Below are 19,293 nucleotides of genomic sequence, written 5' to 3' on the forward strand. Positions count from 1 at the left end.
TCTGAATTAAGGAGATAGCTAATGGAATAAAGAGCCACCTTTTGCCTTTTAAACTGTGGACCGGCAGAATCAGTTGGAGGAATGAGAGATCACAGGGAAGGAAGCCAGTTAGGAAATTTATATAATAATCCAGGAATAGCTAGATTCTGAATTAAGGAGATAGCTAATGGAATAAAGAGCCATCTTTGCTTTTTAAACTGTGGACCGGCAGAATCAGTTGGAGGAATGAGAGATCACAGGGAAGGAAGCCAGTTAGGAAATTTATATAATAATCCAGGAATAGCTAGATTCTGAATTAAGGAGATAGCTAATGGAATAAAGAGCCACCTTTTGCTTTTTAAACTGTGGACCGGCAGAATCAGTTGGAGGAATGAGAGATCACAGGGAAGGAAGCCAGTTAGGAAATTTATATAATAATCCAGGAATAGCTAGATTCTGAATTAAGGAGATAGCTAATGGAATAAAGAGCCGCCTTTTGCCTTTTAAACTGTGGACCGGCAGAATCAGTTGGAGGAATGAGAGATCACAGGGAAGGAAGCCAGTTAGGAAATTTATATAATAATCCAGGAATAGCTAGGAGGAGATAGCTAATGGAATTAATGCTAAGGGACTAAGAATTTTCCAATGGATGATTAAGAAAGTGAAACTGGATGAGCAAGTAGGGGAAGAGGAGTAGAGGAATCAAAAAAGCCACTTCTTTGGTGGGAAGTTGCAAGTGACCTCCAGATTTCCCTTCCAAAAATTCCACGATCACAAGATGAGGGCTGGGCCAATACCCTGACAGAGGCAAGAGCCGACAACACAGCTCTTTCCAAGGAACGGTCTGCAGAATCTGCTGACTCCTGGGGAAGTGGGCAGTCAAATAAAAAGCCCAAGTGTCGCAGGGAAGCGGTGCTCAAGAACTTTTAACTCTGCAGTGGCTCCTGAAACTTTTTCCAGTTGCCATTGAAGTTCTTGCCCTCCCGTTTCATCTCTACTCCTGCGCAGGAAAAAGTGAATAACCGAAGAGAGGATCCGATCACACTCTTACAACACGGATGCAGAAGAGTTGTTCTGAGCATGTGCAAAACTTGGAGCATGCGTAATATCTATCCTTTCTATTACTTATTTCCGATGCTGAAAACGCGTTTGCCGCTGGGCCAATCCGATCAGGTTTCGGCTTCCGAGCTTTTCCCAGCATCTTCTTCCTGTCCATCACCCTTCCTCCAACAACTCTCGCGAGATCGCCCTTCCCGGTCCCCGCCGGCGCCATCTTTGTAGCTGGCGACTCGTTGTGTTGGGCGGCAGCTCTGGAAGCCCGTCGCTTCATTTGCCAACCCCGCGTAAAGGCCGGATCCAGGAAATACAAGGAGGGGGAGGGTGGGAGGCAGGAAAGGGGGCGGCGGCGCCCGTGGCGGCTGCTGCTGCTGCTGCTCTATGCGCGCGGGCGCTCGCTCGCTCGCTTCTGTTCCCCGGGATTCCCGGGGTGGGGGCCCCCGTGCGTGCGCGCGCCCCGCGGGGGTGGTGGTGGGAGATAGGCGCGGGGGGGCGGAACCCAAGGGGGAGGAGAAGCTGCACTTGTCTGGACCCCCTAGCCTGGCTGAGAGGCGACGTTGGTCCCGCCCGCGGGGCCCGGCACCGGTGGGACCGGCAGGAAGGAGCCCAGGGCGCCCGCGCTGCGGGAGAGAGGGACTCGGAGAAGGAGCAGCAGCAGCAGCAGCGACCGCTCTGGGTGAGAGACCTCGCGAGGCCCCGAGTCCGCCCCCTTTCACTTGCTGGGGCCCAGACGGGGGCTGCGGGAGCTGGAGGGGGGTGTTGTCTCTGGGACCCAGGGGCCGTGCCGGGGAGATCGTGGCGGCCGCGGGAGCTCGCCCGCCCGGTTGCATCCTCTGCTCGGCCCGCAGGATTCGGGCTTGGAGCTGGGAAGGCTGGGTGCAGGTGTAGTGGGAGGGAGACTGGAAAGTCGGGGCGGGGTGAGGGGTGGAGGGGAGTGGAGTGTTTGGCGGTTTCGCTCACCGTACCCCCCTCTGAGAACAAGCTTTCGGAAGGGCCTTTTTTCTCAGGTTCCAAGATTGACCGCTTTGCTTGCATTTTGTTGATGCTCCTTACACTTTCATTCAGTGCATTAAGGGGAGTTATGAAGGTGTCATAATAGTAGCTGTAGTAGTAGTAGTAGTAGTAGTAGTAGTAGTAGTAACAACAACCATAGTAGTAATGTTTGCCTTGGGGTTTGTCTCTGTAGCTGCCTCTGGCTTGGAATAATGGCTTGGGGGGGGCGGGGGAGGGAGAGACGCTATAGGTTGTTTTAGCTTTTCTCCTTAAATCTCTCCTTCCTACTTTCTGAAGAATGAGCATTCCTGAGGAAGGGCTTGGTTATCCTCAGTAAAGAATAGATTTGCTTCCCTTGCAGGTTTTGAGCATGCATATTTATCCAGCATGTGTATTTAGGAGAGTTAGGAAGGTAATTGGAATAGTAGTGGTGCTTGCAACTAGCCTAGGGGATGAGACTGGGTTTGGACATAGTCGATGATCTTTCCATTTCACTACCAACTCTTTCATTCATCCTAAGCTTTATTGAGGAAGGATCTATCTAATTGTCTTCTTTTAGGGATCTGGATAGGTCTGATAGTGATATGCGTTATACATTCATTCATTGTGTATATTAGGGAGGACTTGGACGGTATGATGGTACTAAACTGTAAATAAAAAGTGTTTTCCAAAAAAGGTAACTTAATAAGTGAGGGAAATAGAGAGCAGAAGTGAATATTTGCTAATTGCATTATTATTTAGTTCATTTACCTAAAAAAAAAAGATTACAAGACTATAGACAGGATTTCAGGAGATTTGATTGAGATTCTATTTTGAATTTTATGACTTTATTAATATTTACACAAAGTACAGAATTATACGTCATACCTAAAGTTTACATTATTTAAATATTTTGAGGCATTTAATATATTAAATAATTTAAAAGAAAAGCTAGATATTCTTTAAAAATTCACTTTTATATTGATAAGTCTCAATTTAGCATGTTCATCAGTGATATTTGTTATTATCTATTTTAATCTATTTTAGTAAGTTTTGATATTTAACCCTGACACATACAGTTTTGGGAATTAGTAGGAAAAGCTAATAATTTGCTAGAACAGAATATTTACGTGCACTTATTTTTTCCTTAGCATTTGCAAGAAGGCAAAATGAATTTCTTGCTTTAGAAGTCAGCTATTTATAGCAAAAATGGAAAATGTTAGAAATGAATAAAAAAAGGTATAAAGATTGCAGAAAGAATGTACTATTGACATGGAAGCATCAGAATTTGCGAAGTGAAACCTATTGTGAAATTTTATCTTTGTAAATCTGTTAGGTTGTCTTGTACACATTGAAATTTGTTGAGAAGGTCTTTCTGTTTTGGCTTATTCAAGTAAACATGTAATGCTGTTGATTTTTTTTTTTTTTTTTCTCTTAACAGGATCCACATATTTTCCCAAAGTTATTCACTTCAAGGAAATAATCACATTTTAGTTTAGGTTAATTTTATCCCCAAAAAAGAAATTTATTCTGGTGTTGATAATATAATTATGAGAATCTATACTCTGTCATTCCTAGATCACTTCCTATTGGAGGCCTCACCCACAATTATTATCTCATCAAGTATACAGAATTATATTTTGCAATAGTTCTATAGAAAATGAAATTTTATTGTGGTTAACAAAAAAAGTAATGTTTTCAAGTCTGTGTCTGTTACATAGATAAGAAGATACATGATTTTAATAGAAAAAAATTTTAATGGGTTTTTATGATTTTTTTTGTTTTTTACATGATAATGGTTTTCCCTACTATTTCCTCCCCTTCCAGAGAGCCATCCCATATATAATAAATAGTATTTTTAAAAGATCACAGCAAAAAAAAAAAAAAAAAAAAAGAAAGAAAAAATTTAGCATAATCAATCAATAACATTGAAAATTTCCTAAAATATGTGCTGTGTAAAACACTTATGGACTTCCATGAAGTGGTGATTTGGCAGTGTCCTCTCATAAATCTTTTTTCAAGTCTTGCTTAATCTTTATAATTTTGCTACATTCACTTTTGGTGTGTAGTAGTTTCTTCAGTTACATTGATGTAGTCATTGTATATAGTTTTCTTGACTTTGCTTACTTTGGGCTGTCTCAATTCATATGTATCTTAACATCCATTCCTGTATTCATCGTATTCATTATTCTTACATTACAGATGATAGTTTTTTTTTCTTCTTTTAGTTATTCTTCAGTTGATGACTGTGTACTTTGATTCCAATTCTTTACTTTCACAAAAAGTGCTTCTATAAAACATTTTGGTCTATCTAGGGACTTTTTTTTTTTTTTTAATCAATGGCTTCTTTGGGGAATAAACCTAGTAATGTAATCTCTGGGTCAAAGTTATGGATACCTAAGATACTATTTTTGGATTAATTTCAGATTGCTTTCCAAAATGGTTATATCAATTTATAACTCCATCAGCAATACATTAGTGTGCCTATCATCCCACAATCTCTTTAATATTGGCTTTTGCCATTTTTTGACATCCTTGTTAATTTGTAGGAGGGGTGGAACCTTAAGTTTTGTTTCTCTTTTTTGATTTGTGTTTCTCTTTTTATTATTGATTTGGAACATTCTTTAATGTGGGTGTTAATACTTTGCAATTCTTTTCAGAACTGTTTGTTCATATCCTTTGACCACTTATTTGTTAAGGAATGGTTATTTGCCTTAAATTTTTATTTGTTAACTTGTTATGTATCTTGGATACCAGGCCCTTATCAGAGAAGTTTGATACACAAATTTTTTAGTAAAAGGATTTTTATAGAACTGATCTAAAGATTCTTTGTTGGTACATATCTGAAACCTAAAATCATTGAAAGATGCTGGTCTTTTTTGCTTCTTATTTACCTATGCCTGTGATATGGTAACGATCAAATGCCTTGTTTCATCTGTTCTACACAATAATTTAAATTGCATAACTGACAAAATGATTATGTAACAAAAATAGTAGCTTTTTTGAATTTTGTGAATTTGCACTTAAGATAATTTAATCATATCTACTCTAGCCAGTGAAATACTTAATAGCTGGCAACGTGCTTCTCTTTTGGTTCTTTCTTGGACTTTATTGGAAAAATTTCAAACTCACACCCTCAGTTTTAGAAGATATAGTAGCTGAATTTGACAGGACCTCTTTAAGAGTTAATGGTGGGAAAGGTCCCTGGGTTTTGAGCCAATTGTGGGCAAAACTGACCAAATTACTTGTGATTGTTGGGCATTAATCCATTACTATCTTTTCACTGGTTTCTGCTTTTGCTTCTCTGATATATGACTTCATCTCAAAATATGCTTCATGTCTGGGTGGAATTTGTAGCAGGAAACAGGAAAAGGATGGCAAGTGACTGGTACCTGAATTTTATTCATTTGGATTCACCTATAGTCTTGTTACCTAGCTGGGAAGTTCCAAAAGAACTGATAAAGGACCTAACAGGATCCAGATCCAATAGATTAGGCAAACATTTGGACCTGTGCCCTGAGTCTTTTGGAAATACGGAATATGCTAAGGTTAGGAAGTAAGAAGTATATATTGCTTATTCGTTTTTTTTTTTTTTTTAATTTGTTTATTTATTTAATAACTTTTTATTGACAGAACTCATGCCAGGGTAATTTTTTACAACATTATCCCTTGCACTCACTTCTGTTCCGATTTTTCCCTTTTCTCCCTCCACCCCCTCCCCCATATGGCAAGCAGTCCTATACATGTTAAATAGGTTACAGTAGATCTTAGATACAACATATGTGTGCAGAACCAAACAGTTCTCTTGTTGCTCAGGGAGAATTGGATTTAGAAGGTATAAATAACCCGGGAAGAAAAACAAAAATGCAAGCAGTTTACATTCATTTCCTAGTGTTCTTTCTTTGGGTGTAGCTGCTTCTGTCCATCCTTGATCAATTGAAACTGAGTTAGATCTTCTCTTTGTCGAAGAAATCCACTTCCATCAGAATACATCCTCATACAGTATCGTTGTTGAGGTATATAATGATCTCCTGGTTTTGCTCATTTCACTTAGCATCAGTTCATGTAAGTTTCTCCAAGTCTCTCTGTATTCATCCTGCTGGTCGTTTCTTACAGAACAATAATATTCCATAACATTCCTATACCACAGTTTACTCAATCATTCTCCAATTGATGGGTATCCATTCATTTTCCAGCTTCTAGCCACTACAAACAGGGCTGCCACAAACATTTTGGCACATACAGGTCCCTTTTCCTTCTTTAGTATCTCTTTGGGGTATGAGCCCAGTAGAAACACTGCTGGATCAAAGGGTATGCACAGTTTGATAACTTTTTGAGCATAGTTCTAAATTGCTCTCCAGAATGGCTGGATGTGTTCACAATTCCACCAACAATATATCAGTGTCCCTGTTTTTATATTGCTTATTCTTAAGGACAGTTTATCTGTTGTAGGCTATATATATCTCATCTCAAGTATGTAATTGTTTTAAAAGCTGTAACTTTTAAAATTAAGGTTAAATTTTTCCTATAAGTTTTAATTAGTGTGTTTTTATTATACTTGACAGAGAAATTTCTTTTTTTTCTTAATTATAGCTTTTTATATTCAAAACATATGCATGGGTAATTTTTCAACATGGACCCTTGCAAAAACTTCTGTTTCAACTTTTCCTCTCCTTCCCTCCACCCCCTCCCTTAGATGGGGTAGTCCCACACATGTTAAATATGTTAAAGTATATACTAAATACAATATATGTATACATATTTATACAGTTAGAGAAATTTCTAAATAAATGATTAGAAAAAGGCCATATCTGTTGGTTTACATATAAGGATAATATGATAATTGAGTAAATATTTTAAATGTTGCTATCTTTTAAAATAATGGAAATGCTTATAAGACAAACTTTCTGAATTGATTTATAGCATTTCCAATTGACTAGAAAATGTGCTATGGAACCATCTTTTTATTTTTGTAATTTTTCTGTTTCAAAATATAGGTGAAAATAAGAAAAATCATTAAAACACTACAAATATTCAGATGATATAATAGGTTATTCAGATGATATGATGTTAGTTTTAATTTTTTTCCACAGACCACATAACATAACCTTAAGTTCCTGATATTACCAGAAAAATTTATTTTAAATAACTAGATAAAACATATACCAAAAAAGTCAGGTTTTTGGAAGTAAAACATATCTGTCTCATTCTTCCTAGGCCTCACAGGGCAGAACTGGGAACAAATGCTAAAAAATGTCTAGAGGAATTTTAAGGTTCAACATTAAAGTGATAACCTCTAAGATGCTTTGTATTTTTAAATCTATGAACCTGAGGAAAACAAAGCTGTTTAAAGGGGCAATGAATTCCTTTAGGAGGTAGTGAGATTTCCTTTTCTGGAAGTTTTATCCAGGTATGTTGTAAAGGGTATCTGATTCATATAGGATTGGCACTTAAAGTAACTTCCAACTGTGAGATTTTGTGTGATATTAAGACATACAGTGATTTTGGATGTATTATATTGGCAAAACCCTAATTTGCAGGTGCCTAACTGAAGATCTCTGATATGTATCACTCAGCAAGCTGATCACAGGAATTGCTTCTTTCATGCTGCACATTCTCTCCTCTTTTAATAACAACCTCTCCTTTTTTTTTTTTTTTTTTTTTTTTAAACTTATAATAAATCCTGCTGCTGTCTGGATATTCTCCTGACATTGTCTTACCCTTCCAGCATATATTAGAAGGTGATTGGGAGAAGAAGAAAGACATGGAAAATAATTTTTCTTCAACCTAGAGCTTGTTTTTCTCCCACTTTTTTCTGCTCCGTTATCCTCCTCCAGTTTAGGCCACAAGGAATGGCAAACACTGAGCGTACATCACATTGTTTTCTGTTCTCTCTACACCATTTTTTATCTTGCTTTCATTGCTGATTCTTTACTCCCTTTTAAACTTTAGATCTCAGAGCTTTGATATTCCTCAGACTAAAACCCATACTTTAATTTTTCACTTTTGATCTTAAAGAGCCCTTATTTGAGTCTGCTAGTATCATTCCCTACTAGTTATTCACTCTTTTGGAACTCTGCTATTACTGACTTTGAGCTCTGGGATTCTCAATTTTCACTGTCTCAGGTGTAGGAAATGATATGTAGCTGCCAGACACTATAGTGAGATGAGGTATATTTCTGGTTTCCCAAGTTAGAACTCTGAAATTTTTTCTTGTATGTTCTTACAAACAGAACTGCACATTTCTTTTCCAATCTCTTGATTCCTCATTTTTGAACATAATGCTTTGCATGTAGTAGTGTGTACTTAATAAATATTTTGATTGTATCATTTCAGGTACTCTGTAGATTAAGGAAATTTTGTGGAATAACCCCTGGAAATCTTAACTATCTATGTGCATTATTGTTTCTGTGGGAAAATGAGTGATGAGCTCCAAACAATTGTCTTTCCAAGAAACTTTTGGAAGATACTCTGTTTGTAAACTAGAGACTGGTTGTTATGTTAAACTTATAATATTGGGTAATCTATAGAAGTGTTTTTAATCTGATGTTTGGTTTGATATAGGCACTCAGTAGATCACTGGATAGTTAAGACAGTCTATAAAGAAAGAGTCTGAAATTAAGACATTTTTTGAAACATGAGTTACAATATTTATTCTATCTCATTTTTAATGGTAAGTCAAATGTTATTGATTAGACTGAGATTTACCATAAATGAAATAATCTCATTTCTACTATTCCTTGCAAGTGTTTTCAAATAAATTTGGAATTTGTTATTTTATCATGTTTATTTTGTAATGTATATATTTTCTTCTTTTATCACATATATATATCTAATTTTGCTTCTGACTTTTGGAGTTTTTGCTGTATTTTTATAACCTATGATGGAAGATACTTAAATTACTGCTAATGCTTATTAACAAGGGTTCCTTCTTGTTTTCATCATAAAACTCTTTGATATTATCCTCTACTCCTTTCCCCCAGTTTCTGACTATTAAATGACTCTTCTCTTTGCCAAGACTAGTCCTTCTATTTTGTTCACATCTTTTCCTTTTTTGGTAAATTTCGGTAAAATTCTCTCAATCATTTCTTCTAGATTTCTAATTTTTAACCTTACCTAATGCCTTCACATCTGGCCTATCCTTAAAACTTTACTAGACCCTACCATTCTCTCAAATTATTGTTCTATGCACCACTAACCTATATCTTTCCTCCATTTCTCTAATTTGCTTCTCCTCCTTTTCTTCTTTTTCTTACTCTTTGCAATCTAGCTTCTAATCTCATCACTCACCTGAAACTGGTGACCAGTGATTTCTTACTGACCAAATCTCTTGATTATTTTTTGATCTTACTGTTGACTGTTTACCACATTCTACCCTACTCTCCTTGCTTCAAACTTCCCCCCAGTCCATCGTCTTCACAGTTGTTAAAATGATTTTCCTTTAGCTCAGGTCTCAACATGTCATAACATTACTCAGTAAACTAGGGGATTGCTCCTTATTGTTTCTAGGATAAAACAGAAACACTGTCAATTGTGAAGCTCCCACCTCCCCACCCAGCCCAATTTATTTTTCAGGCCTCATGCATTTCTTCTCCTTCCTATACTTTGTAATCCAGTCCAACTATTCTGTCTCTGTTTCTCACATACAACTGCCCCATTTCTTGATTTTGTACACCATATATGAGGTGCACACCCTTTTCACTTCTGCCACCTAGAGGCAGTGATACTAGTGATCATCTTCTACATAAAGCCTTTTTTGATCCCAACAGCTTCTACTCTTTGTTCTCTCTTTTATATTTGACTAACTTGACTTTTATCACTGTTAATTCCCTTTGAATTTATTATTTATGTACTGTTTCTATCTCCCTCTTTAGAATGCAAGCTTCTTGAGACTAGAAATTATTTCTTTGTGTTTATATTTCTAATGCCTAGCACGTGACCTAACACAGTAAGTAAAGCGTTTAATAAATGATTAAGACTAGAGTAAAATAATTGAAAATCATTGTAGGGAAGTCATGTTGTTATTGATTGTATTTTTTGTTCATTTCCCTATTGCCTATTGTGGCAACATTTGGATACTAATGTATTTTAAAGCTATTTTTTTCCTTAATAATAAGAGTATCAAATTATGCTGGTTACAAACAAGTGTATCATTTAAAGCCTGAATGAATTCCAGAGGTGTAATTATAAAGAGGTAATTTAAAGATTATATTTAACATTCTTGGCTTCTTTTAAACTATATCTAATGTATTAAAACCCTCTTAATTGTCTAAATATATTAGTATGCTTTGTTTAGGACTTGTAAAAATTATCATTTTTTAATTCAAAAATTTGGAAAGCATATAAATTGTTGAATAAAAAGGCATGTTATTCATAAGATATTGTTAATAAATACCTTTAGGAATCAGGTTATGCATTCCATTCACTTTACAGAGAATACTTTATACTTAATTTATGCAGGAACCTTTGAAGCATAATATTGTAATAATAACTGATTGCCTAACCTCATGCCCATAGAAGACAATGGAAGACTAAATTGAACTAAAATTGAGCTAAAAATCCACTAAAAATGGAACTAAACATTGCAAGAACTATGACAGATTGTTTCCTTTCCTTGTTTGTTTCCCCATTCTATAGCAGCCTAATGTAATGATAGTTATGTTCATATTCTGATGAGCCTCATGATTAGTATTTGAAAATGGTAATGGTGGTTCTCATTTCCAGGCATTAGAAAAGTGTTTTGATATGTAATCTGTGTAATTCATCAGTATGGGCTTCAGAAATTCTCTAAGTATTTAAGGCATATAAGGACCCAACCTATTCCATTTCAGCCTCAGGTTTTGATCCAGCCGTGATCTCATTAGTGTGGGTATTTGTTCCTCATGCAGACTCCTATGTAATTGTTTATGGTATCATTCCATAGATCTTTCACAAGGCTTCTACCCAAAAAGCTAAAAGACTTTCTTTTTTAAATTACATTAAAATGTTAAATCTTTTCATTTAAATTGTTATACAAACTATTGTGTAAAGATTTCTAGGTTTCTAACTGGAGCTTCCAATTACTTTGTCAGTTTTGTGGCTAATACAATTAATGCTAAATGCAATATTTAGATAAATTAATTTTAAAATAATTTTTTGTGTTACAAATTGTTGATTAACAGTTAAAAGTTCAGAATAATTCAAGAAGTGTGAAATAAGGTTGCAAAGTACTTTATAGATGTTATCTTATTTGAGCTTCAGAACAATTTTATGAGTTTAGGTACTTTTACAGATGAGAAAAACGTGGCTCACATTGATTAAATGACTTGTCCATGTCCATACAGCTAATTAGTAACTGAGCTAGCATTTAAATCGAAGTCCTGTGAAGCCAAACTTTCCACTAAACCATATTGCCTTTAATAATTTATATAAGATTAACACTTTTAGAAATCCACAAAGTGGTTTCTTCCAATAAGGCAGATAAGGAAAGTACAGTTTACAGAGGTATGGTGACTTTCTGGGGATGACACAAGAAATGTCAGGGTTGAGACTTGAACTTGTTATTCTAATGACAAGTCTAGAAATATTTAAAAGTGATATCACAAATTCTCCCATAGTGAAAATATAGAATTATCTGTAACTCCAGGCATGTAGCGCTTGGAGCATGAGATTTCCTACACCTCAGGAATGAAACATTAGACTAATACTTTAAAGGGAAATAAAAGAAGATATGTAGGTAGCTGGGAAATAAGGTAAATAAATATACTCCTTTAATCTTTTTATCTTTTCTCCTTCATTGATATCAAATTAAGATTCTTTAATGCCTTCTGACATTATTAGGCATTTTCTCCAATTAAATTCACTTTGCTATTATACAAGAACCATATTTCAATGTTTTATGGACATTGTTGAAATGCATTGTGACACAGTGAATAGAAGTCTGGCTCTGGACTCTGAAAGTCCTGTATTCAAATCCTTCCCCAACACATGATTCTTGACAAATTATTTAACCTCTTTGTTGTTCCAAGACTGTAAGAATATGTGTTTATGATGATTTGCCAGTCTGATATATGAAATTTTGCTACTAGGAGTATCCTACACAATAGAAAAAAATCGAGTAAGAATTTCAAATCAGGGCATTATTGATATTTATCAGATTAGTCTAAAAATCTTCAGTAAAAAAGCAAATAAATTGATTTAAAATGTTTATTTCCCACAGAGTGACAGGTAGTTGAATGGTTAATTCATTGAACTGATAGATTATTATGTTCATCTGGGATGGGACTGATGGACAATGAGCTAGGCCCAGAATTTAGAATTCATAAGCTGGATTTTATTTACAAAATTTTGTAGTATTTTTTTATAGGCCCAGATTGTTCCCTGACAAAACACACATCTTTTTGATACTAATATTCTTCTGATAATGCTATTATGGTTGCAGACTTTGGAATACAACAGTTTTTGAAAAAGCAAACTTGTAACTGATTCAAAGAGTAGTGGAGAAGTACATGGTAGGCCTCAGTAAACTCTGGCATATTTCTAATTATTACCTGAATACAAGAAGTAGCATAAGACTTATTACCAGGAAAAGCATGACTGCAGAGGAGGAAGACTAGTTATGTGGCAAAAAAAATGGTCAGTTTGAGTGCTGAATGGGTACCAGCAGAGCCTAAATGAAGGGTATCACTTTGGGTGAGAACCTTTTGGGGGGAGAAGAATTGTAGAGGAGAAGGTATGACTAGTTTGTACTCAATATTAATGGATAATATACACACATCAGTGAGATCAGATCCAATAATGCTTGTCATTGCTTTAAAAAATGTTGTCTATTTGATTGTAATTGTTTGAGATTTATTAGTAGAATAAGTGAGGTATTTGCTTAAGCTAAACTTGGCCATAATACTCTAAATTATTGAAGTTTCAAGAGCATAAAATGAAAACATTTGTATGTGCTGTTAGTTATGTGTGTATTAGTGTTAGTATGTCTATCAGTTAGAATCAGAACTAGCTTCAGATCATAGAATAATGTTGTTAAGAGGACCTAATCATTATTGAAAAACTGTTAACATCCCTAAGAAGACATTTCATATCCACTTGGAGAACTTAATGTATGCTGAAACAGCCCTTTCTATTTTCAAATTTCTCTTATTATGAACCGCCTCTCATTCAATGTAATTTAATCTTCTGAGGTAAACAGAACATGTTCATGAAAATAAATTCCCCTAAGTCTTCTCTTCTTCAGGTTCATTAATGTCATATTATTTAACTGATCCTCCTATGATATGATTTTGATTACTGTGAATACCCATTGGTAGTCATCCAGCTTGTTAGTGCTACTTTCAAAATTTGATGTGCAGAGTTGGTTTTTTTTATTTACTTAATATTTTTTTCCAATTACATGTAAAGATAATTTTCAACATTTACTTTTGTAAGATTTTTGAGTTCCATATTTTTTTCTCCCTTCCCTACTTCCCTCAAGACAATAAGCAATGTGATGTAGGTTCTATATGTACAATCATTTAAAATATATTTCCATATTAATCATACTGTGAAAGAAAAATCAAAACAAAAGGGAAAAATGGAAGAGAAAGAAGAAACAACAAAAAAAGTTAAAATAGTATGCTTTGATCTACATTGAGTCTCCATAGCTTTTTTTCTATATACAGGTGATATTTTCCGTCTCAAGTCTATTGCAATTGTCGTTGATCTCTGTAATACTGAGAACTAAGTCTTTCATAATTGATCAACGCACAATCTTGCTGTTATTATTTACAGTGTTCTTCTGATTCTGCTCACTTCACTTAACATCAGGCTTTTCTGAAATCAGCCAGCTTTTCATTTCTTACAGAGCAATAATATTCAGTTACATTCACATTTACCATAACTTATTCAGACATTACCCAGTTTGATGGGTATCTCCTCAGTTTCCAATTCTTTGCCACCACAAAAAGAGACACTACAAATGTTTTTGCATTTGTGTGTGCTTTTCCCTCTTATAGATCTCTTTGGGATATAGATTTAGTAGAAGCATTGCAGGGTCAAAGGAGGTGCCCTTTGGGCTATAAATGAATGGTTAGTTCAGTTCACAACTCCACCAAGATAGCATTAATGTTCCAGTTTTCTCACATCCCCTCCAACATTCATCAGTATCTTTTCCTGCCATCTTAACCAATATGATAGCTGTGCATTTCTCTAATCAATAGTGATTTTTAGCATGTTTTCATGACTACAGAAAACTTTAGTTTCTTCCTTTGGCCATTTATTAATTGAGACATGGCTTGTATTCTTAAAAATTTGACTCTTTTCTCTGTATATTTTAGAAATGAGGACTTTATCAGAAACACTTTCTGTAAAAACTGTTTCCCAACTTTTTGTTTCCCTTTTAATCTTGGTTGCATTGGTTTTGCTTGTGAAAAAACTTTAATTTAATCATAATTATCAATTTTGCATTTCCTACGATTCTCAATTTTTTATTTTCTCTTTTCTTCAAATATTTGAGGTAGGTAAATCAACTCTTGCTCTCCTAATTTGCTTCATAGGGTATGAGATGTTGGTCTATGCCTAGTTATCTATGCCATATTATTTTCCAATTTTTCCAGCAATTTTTGTTAAATAGGGAGTATTTATTCCAGAAACTGGAGTTTATGGATTTATCAAATAGGAGATAATTATGGTCATTGACTATTGTGACTTGTATACCTAACCTATTCTACTGATTCATCTCCTTCCTTCCTTCCTTCCTTCCTTCCTTCCTTCCTTCCTTCCTTCCTTCCTTCCTTCCTTCCTTCCTTCCTCCCTTCCTCCCTTCCTCCCTTCCTCCCTTCCTCCCTTCCTCCCTTCCTCCCTTTTTCTTCCTCCCTTCCTTCCTTTTTCTTCCTCCCTTCCTTCCTTTTTCTTCCTCCCTTCCTTCCTTTTTCTTCCTCCCTTCCTTCCTTTTTCTTCCTCCCTTCTTTCCTTTTTCTTCCTCCCTTCCTTCCTTTTTCTTCCTCCCTTCCTTCCTTTTTCTTCCTCCCTTCCTTCCTTTTTCTTCCTCCCTTCCTTCCTTTTTCTTCCTCCCTTCCTTCCTTTTTCTTCCTCCCTTCCTTCCTTTTTCTTCCTCCCTTCCTCCCTCCTTCTCTCTTTCCTTTCCTCCCTCCCTCATTTCTTATAATACCAAATGACTGCCACTTTATAGGAAAATTTTAGGTCTGGTACAAGTAGGCCACTTTCTTTTGCACTTTGTTTTCAATTAGTTCTTTGAAATTCTTGACTTTTTGTTCTTTTGGATGAATTTTGTGATTATTTTTTCTGAGCCTGTAAAATAATATTTTGGCCATTTGATTGGTATGGCACTGAATAAGTAGACTCACTTTTGTGGAATTGTCATTTTATTATATTAGCTTGGCCTACCCGTGAGCATTGATATTTTCCCATTTGTTTCGATCTAACTTTATTTTTGTGAAAAATGTTTTGTAATCGTGTTCATATAGTTCCTGGGTTTTGCCTTGGCAGGTAGACTCCCACATATTTGATGTTGTCTATAGTTATTTTAAAATGGAATTTCTCTTTCTGTCTCTTGCTGTTGGACTTTGTAGGTAATATGTAGAAATGCTAATGATTTCTGTTGAAACGTTGCTAAAGCTGTTTGATTAGTTTCTTTAGTTGATTCTAGTATTCAGCTAAATTTCTTCCATCTTATACTTGTTAAGTTGATTAAAAAAAATCTACCTGGAAATTTTTATATTTATATCAATTAATTTCATCTTAATCGTTTTAGGTGACAATCATAAAATTTTTTTAAATATCCAATTCTGACATTTTATATTAAGTATCACATGGTAACTATATTCTCAAATTTTTGATGAAAAATATTGAATAGCTCAGGATTAGGGTCAGGAATAAAATATATTTTTGAATGTATTATATGTTTAATTTCATAAATCTTTTATGTAGTATAATATAATTCTTGAAAAGCAGTCAATTTTTTAAATTTGAAAATCTTTCAAAACAAGAATATTCTATAAATTCAAACATTAGCTCTAAACATTAACAAGAAACTTAGTAATTAGTTATATCACACTTACTTGTAGTCATGAGTTTTGAAATCATGTTGATCATTAGTTTACCAGTATTTGAGTTATATTTATATCTTTTTTTTTTGTATTCTAACAAAAACTGACAGCATATTATATTTTCCATTTTTAAATATGATTTAATGATTGGAGTATTTTTCTTTGTGGCCATTGGTAGGTTGGATTTTTCCCTTTCAAGATTGTTCATATCTTTTGACCATTAATTAATTTGGAACATTTTTTATTTACTTTTTTTCCCCCCCTTTTGAAGGCAATTGGGGTTAAGTGACTTGCTCTAGGTCACAAAGCTATTAAGTATGCAGGCCAGATTTGAATTCATATGAATCTTCCTAAATTCCAAGTGCAGTGCTGTCTACTGTGCCATTTATCTGCCCTTTATTATCTATTTAAAAGAGATCTCATTAAAAGTGCCCAATACAAATGGGATAGGAATCAAATGAATCATTTCATGTAATAATCACTTAATAAATGTAACTCCAAGTCATACAATCATGATATAGAACTAGAAGGGACTTGAGGAGTCATCCGGTATAAGCCGTTTATTTTGTAGACAAGCAGACTGAGCCCCATACAGGTAAAGTGTCCTGCCTTCCCAAAACTTTTCTCTCCTCTCCTCCCCCCCCCCCAAAAAAAAAAAAAAGCCCACATATGTGAGGGATCTGGGATGTAAACCTCAGGTCTTCTGACTCCAAATTCAGCATTCTTTGCCCAATATTCTGCTAATTTAAGATTGTAATTAGCATATTTTTTCCTCATGTTAAGTTAAAGACACAAAGTGAAATGAAGAGAAAGATGATATTTAATATTCCTAACAAGTTTGGTTGAAAAACAAGACACGATAAGTAAGTAAAGTACATTTATTTTGAGGGAAAAAAACCAAATTCAGTATATATCCAGAAGCTTAATTAAATGATACCTAGTCTTTTATGTCACTATTCTGAGTTATCATATGGGCATTAAGTTGCATTCCAGGAAAATTGTCATCTAGCATACACAGAAAGCTATCTTTTATATTGCATCTCACATACTATGCCCCTAGAAATGCTTATCTTTACTGCCATTGAATTGACTTTTAGTATTAGTGAAGAGTGTCAAGTAAAGTAATTAAGATGATACTGTTTACATGGAAAGTTGGCATAATTTTTATGGGGTGAAATGAAGGGTATCTCTACTAAAATAGCTTTCATTTATTGAGTGAAATACCACTCAAACTTTCACACAAAATTAATATATATTCAGATACCTTTGATCATTTTCCTGAGATTTAAAAAATTTTCTTTATACTTACATATGAAGTCATTAAAAAAAAATCCTTTGTTCTAGTAAACATAGTGTTTATATATCTTATGCTAGCTTACTGAAATTCAAAAGATATCAAACCAAATTATTTGAGTGCCATTATCCAGTTTCTGCATGAAAAATTTTAAAGAACAAGCATTTTGCTTAATGTCTGCTTTTTCAGTTGATTAAAAATATAAATAAGGTGGATTGAGTTCTTTAAAGAATATATACTGCTCATCCTCACCATTATTAAATAAGGTTTTACATACATACATACACACACACACACATATGTGTATATACTTATTCATTTACACAGTTAATGTAGATACATATGTATATATAAACATAACATGCATGCATGCACATATATGTATGTGTACAAATATACATATTGGAATTGTTTTTGTGGAAATTCACAAATAAGTGTTGATCAGGAATAAATGGGTATAGCATTTTCCAGAACACAGTTTGGTCATAACTTTTGAAATGTTAAAATTCATATCATTAATTGTGTCATAGTTAAGTATTTCTACTCTTTAAAAACATGATGAAACTTTTGTTAAAGACTGATTTAGAAGGAACTTGAAAGTTCTCTGGGATTTTCTTCCTGATCTCAGCTCATCTACTGCCTCTCTTTATATTAAAACCAAAATGATGTCTTTTTCCTCTTCTCCATTCTCCCTTACCCCTCCTTGCTTGACTTTATATTTTGTGATTTTGAGTTTTAAAGGATACTGAATTGTTTTAGTTCTAAGAAGGAGTGAGGGTGGGGTGAGTGTTCTTAACCTTAATCAAAGAAATTTGATTTCTTAATATTTTGATAAATGTATTTTACCATAATGGTTTCCTTTGGCATCTTGTGTATTTTCTTTTATGCATTTAAGAATTATTCTCGGAAGGAATACATAGGTTTCTCTAGATTGCCTAAAGAGTTCATGACCCTTAGCCCAGTGCCTGGCACTGAGTGTACACTTAATAAATGTATATTGATTGATTAATTGATTGAAATGAAAAAAAGTTACGAATCACTCCTCTAGGGTTTCTTGTAAATACTACTTTGATAATGTCCATATTTCTTATGTCACTGATTGTCATTGGAAAAATAGCATAACAAAAAGACAAGCATTACATGATAACTTTATATTTAGAAGGAATAGCAAATAGTATATAATTTTCAGTTTCATGTGTAAACATCTTTTTAAACGTTTTAAGCAAATTCAGCTAGGTGATAAAAATTCTTGTGTTACTTCATAAATCGAAAAAAAGAATTACGGAATTTTACATTTGGATGGGTCCTTAATAGTCTCTAATCCAGCCTAAATCTAAACAAGACTTTTTCTACAACATTACCAACAAAGCATCATCCTATCTTCGTTTGAAGGCACTCTAGTAAGGGGTAACCTATACCTACTGGGGTTTCCATTCCAGTTTTGAATAACTCTGATTATTATTTTTTCCTTAATAGCAAACAAAAATCAACCCAACTCCTCCTTCCCCCCAACTTTGCTCCTAGTTTTCAGGGCCAAGTAAAACAAATATAATCCTTCTTCCACAAGTTAGGCCTTGTATTTATGTTCTTCTTATTCTTAATTTAGTTTTTTCAGCCGATTTTCATATGGTGTAGTTTCCTGCTCAGACTTCCATGGACACCTTTCAGTTTGTTAGTGGCAGTCCTGAACTGGCTCCCCTCCATTAAAAGATTTTCATCATTAAAATGTTTTCAACTGAAATAATTGAGAGTTGATAAATTCCCCAGTGACATTTGAATTGTAGTGATTATTTTTGAAAGTGCTGCTATTCAATGAAAACTGTTCTGGAAGAAGACAACTTGTACCTAAAAGAAAAGTTTAGAACAAACCATATAGTTGGTTACAACTGGGAAATAAATACTTGAGTTTATGGCAGTGGTGCCATGTAAAAGAGAAAACCATTGAATCTTGAGCAGAAGAGT

At 34.6% G+C, this 19,293-nt stretch overlaps 1 protein-coding gene across 2 annotated transcripts in view; it reads left to right on the forward strand.

Annotated features, from left to right (window-relative positions):
• The first annotated feature begins 1,490 nt into the window (after positions 1-1,490).
• Positions 1,491-19,293, forward strand: part of TAB3 (TGF-beta activated kinase 1 (MAP3K7) binding protein 3) — an 89,990-nt gene continuing 72,187 nt past the window's right edge. For both annotated transcript variants that reach the window (XR_004232948.1, XM_003763482.4), the window contains exon 1: positions 1,491-1,711. The gene's annotated coding sequence lies outside the window, so the exon portion shown is untranslated. The remainder of the gene's footprint in view (positions 1,712-19,293) is intronic.

The sequence above is a fragment of the Sarcophilus harrisii genome, chromosome 3 (assembly GCF_902635505.1).
Source record: "Sarcophilus harrisii chromosome 3, mSarHar1.11, whole genome shotgun sequence".
Classification (NCBI taxonomy): Eukaryota; Metazoa; Chordata; class Mammalia; order Dasyuromorphia; family Dasyuridae; genus Sarcophilus; species Sarcophilus harrisii.